The following is a 4,254-nucleotide window of genomic DNA, read 5'->3' as shown; positions in this document are numbered from 1 at the left end:
ACCCAATTTTTCCGAACAAACATAGAATCGTGATTCCCGCAGCTTTCAATGCTAGCGTAAAGTTCCATGACAAAATCAATATTCACTGACCCCGGTTGTTCAAACACAGACGTCCATCCCATGGCGACTACACGGTTGCATATATCCCAAAAATTTCTCTTCAAAGAGACTCGACTGATTGCTCACTCATGTTTGTAACCCTTCGAGGTGTCGAATCCCGCATGCCACTCCTCCCCGTCCCCAGACAGATGGGGGTGGGGCTTCCTTTTAGACGCCTGAGGGATGGCAACCGCGGGATGCTTTCCCTTGCCGGATGTTTGCCCTTTTGTCGCTTTGGACGGGTTTTGTGCTCTTCCTCTTTTTGTGCCTTGGGAGGAGAAGGCGACGGATTTGTCCTTAGACTTGGCGTGAGCCATCTTACCTGCAAAACAACACATTACCAAACGAGAAGTACAGGTCAATAACTAAAGGGAGTCGTGGCACAACCCCAGACTTAATCATATTACATGTACTTAAGTCTAGAGTGTGTGGCCCCTGTCAATTTTTTTCAAACCTCAACCCTGAGCCATTTTTTTTCGCATACAATTTGGGGAACTAACCCCACTCTTACTTCAAACTATATTGCAAAAATCAAAATCAAAGAAGTTAACTACTCCTACATGACAAAGCAAACAAAAACACAAAGTAAGCAACTTCATGTTGTAGGGCTTGGGGTGGAAAATCACAACTTTCTAATTATCCATCACAATTCGAATTTTATGGTGAGAGGGGATGCACAAGGGTTTCTATGCTTGTTTAATGTTCCATTGCTACTCAAGACTTCACAATTTCCCCAAAAACTTGGTTTAGGACTTTGATCGAACACCTTATAGGCATAGAATCGTCCCTTAGTTTTTGACAACAATGGTGGGTTTGGAAACCCTCCCTTGTGCAATGGGAGTCATATTCTAGCCATAAACACTCATACAATACAAGCAATACCAATCCCCGCCCAAAATTCGCCCATACCCATATCCCCACTTTACAACTACAAACATCAAGAACAAGGGGGGAAAGGGGGAAAAAAGAAAAAAAATATGGAAAATGAACCCACTCACCTTGTGAAGTTAATGGAGGATGGATTGGAGCAACTTGAAGTTGTTTTTGTTAGAGAGGGAATGGGGATGGGGATTTTTTTTGTTTGAGAGAATATGTGTGTGAGTTGGTAGGAGTGCGTTGTGAAGGGATGGGGGGGGGGGGGGGGGGGGGGGATGGCCACGGGTATAACATAAATAAGAAAAAAAAACAAACCCGGGTCGACCCGCGTGATTGGTCCGCATCGCGGGTCCAAAGCACGGATCACCTGGCTCTGTCCTTTTTTTCTCATCAGGCGATTCCTCCGCATCGCGGGAGGAACGCCTGATTTTAGCATGTTAGTCACCCTTATGCCTGTGCGCGATGGGTCTGAATCGCGGGACCAATGCGCAATTCACTGGGCGTTTTTCTTTTCATTCACGCGCGATTGGCCCGCATCCGCGGATGCTCAAATCACTAGGTACTTTTATTATTATTTTTTTTCTTTCCGCCCAATTCCTGCAACATGAACAAACATGACATATATCGTACAAAAAATTGGGTTGCCTCCCAACAAGCGCCTTAGTTAAGGTCGTGGCACGACACTTTTTTGTATTTTTCTTATTTTTTCATTTTTTTTTCACATAGGTTGCCTCTCGAGAAGCGCTTGATTTAACGTCGCGGCACGACGTAGGCTTTCCTCAAGCTTCCTTTAGATCCACCGAGGTCTTCTCCGGATTGATGACCCCTCCAAAGTAGTGTTTGACCCTATGCCCATTTACTAAGAATGTTCGCTCTGCATTCAGCGGCTTCAGCTCAACCGTCCCATGTGCGGTCACCCGAACGACTTCAAACGGCCCCGACCACTTTCTTTTCAACTTCCCTCCGAAAATCTTCAGCCTGGAGTTATACAGCAAGACTAACTGCCTGGGTACAAAGTCACGAGGTTGGATGCGCTTGTCGTGAATTCTCTTCATTCGCTTCTTGTACATTTTTGCATTCTTATAGGCATGATAGCGAAATTCCTCCAACTAGTGCAGCTATAACAGTCTCTTTTCTCCAGCTTGAACCATGTATAAATTGAGCTTCTTTATTGCTCAATATTCTCTATGCGCGTGCTCAAATGGTAGATGACATGCCTTACCAAAGACGAGCTTATAGGGAGATGTGCCAATTGGAGTTTTGTAAGCTTTTCTGTATGCCCACAGAGCATCATCGAGCTTCAGTGCCCAATCTTTCCTACTCACAGTCACAGTCTTCTCCAAATCCTCTTAATTTCTCTATTCGATACCTCCACTTGACCACTCGTCTGAGAATGCTAAGCAGTCGCTATCTTGTGACGAATCTGCCTGCAGGTTCTATCTTGTGTTTCAGCTATCGACCACCCAAGGGCTCGGACTCGATCTCTTAGCACTCGTAACACACGTTTAACCTGCACATCAGTCAAATAAGCAGAGAGGATTACGAGAAATGTGTCTCCACTACCCAAGAAAGCGTAGTGAAGGTGAGGAGGCAATGGCTTCAACTCAAGAACTGGAGCCTCTTCAATAGATGGTTTCGGCTTCTTCCATGACTCTGGTCTGTCTAGCTCCTCAAATGGTGTACTTGCTCGTAGATAAGCGCATAAAGTGTCAAGAATGCTAAGACACTCCTCGACTTCTGCATCAATCATCAGATCATCCCCATACACCAAAGCTGTCTCCAACGGGTCTCGCGAAGCTAGAAAATGATCTAACTCAGCATTAGTAAGCTCGGGCTCCACCACGGAAATCATCTTCAACTCGTCATAATGGGGTGGAAGCTTGGTGGCTTTAAACACATCAAAAGTCGCCTCTTGTCCATCAACTGTCATGGACATCTTCCCATCTTTCACTCGGATCACAGAATCAACAGTGGCCAAGAATCCTCTCTCCATGATAAGAGGAACACTCTTATCTGCCTCATAATCAAGTATCACAAAATCAACCGGCAGAATAAATAAGCCTACCTTGACAAGAACATCATCAATAATACCATCAGGATAAGCAAGAGATCGATCAGCCAACTGCAACGTAATCGTGGTTGGCCTAGGCTTACCCAAGCCCAACGTTCGGAACACAGAGGTGGGCATCAGATTAATACTAGCACCCAAATCACACAATGCTAGCCCAACTTCAATGTTGCTAATCGTAATCGAAATTGTGAAGCTACCCGGTTATTTATATATATATCTGAGCAAAAGCTCATGTGAACATGCAACCGGGCATCTAGATTTGCCCCTCCATACAACTCTAAACCTAAAGGGTGGTCTATGAAATTATTCAAAAAAAAAAGGGCCAAGAAGAGAAGGTTAGGTATATCGAGCTGTTTCTTTTTTAGATAATTTCAGAGACCTCTCCTTATATTTGGCGTTGTACCACTAATTTCTCTTATGGCTTGCGATGTTATGCTTACCTCTCTTATCTTAATTTTCTTATAGTTATCTTACATATTTTTACTAATAAAACAACAATAACAACATACCCAGTGCATGTTCACATGAGCTTTTGCTCATATATATATATATATATATATATATATATATATATATATATATATATATATATATATATAGAGAGAGAGAGAGAGAGAGAGAGAGAGAGAGAGAGATTTACCAAATATTTATAAATATTAGACTGTAAAATCATTTATTCTTGTAGTATTAATTTGAGGTCGTTGTGGGAAGCTATAAATTTTAAATTTAGAATCTGCTTCTGATGGTCTCGATGTTTTCGCCCCTAAAGAACTAGTTTAATAGAGAATTATAAAATTCGTAAAACAAAAGAAGAGTTTTAATTTTTTCGTAAAACAAATGAAGAGTTTTAATTTACTCTGAAATAAGAAGAACATTAAACGTTATGGGACCATTTGATCACAATATATATACACACACAGACACACTTGCGATCTTGTGTTGTTAATTATATTTTTCAACAAGTGGTATCACTGCACAGTCTAGTTAAATCATTAGACGTGTTTTCAGTACTGTTTGGGTCAAATTGGGGTAAGAAAACAATTTCTGTTGGCAATTTTTGCGCCTGTTTATATTAGGAGGAATTTTCTGTATTTTTTATTTTTTTAGGGAGGTTTTTGGACTGTTTTCCAAAACTTTTACATGCTACTTGATTTTTTGTCAAGATTTTGAGGCAACAAAGAATACTTTGTCTGTTGGGTTTTCTGCCG

The sequence above is a fragment of the Lycium barbarum genome, chromosome 9 (genome assembly GCF_019175385.1).
Source record: "Lycium barbarum isolate Lr01 chromosome 9, ASM1917538v2, whole genome shotgun sequence".
In the NCBI taxonomy this organism is placed as follows: Eukaryota; Viridiplantae; Streptophyta; class Magnoliopsida; order Solanales; family Solanaceae; genus Lycium; species Lycium barbarum.
Note: the sequence above shows the minus strand (reverse complement) of the source record.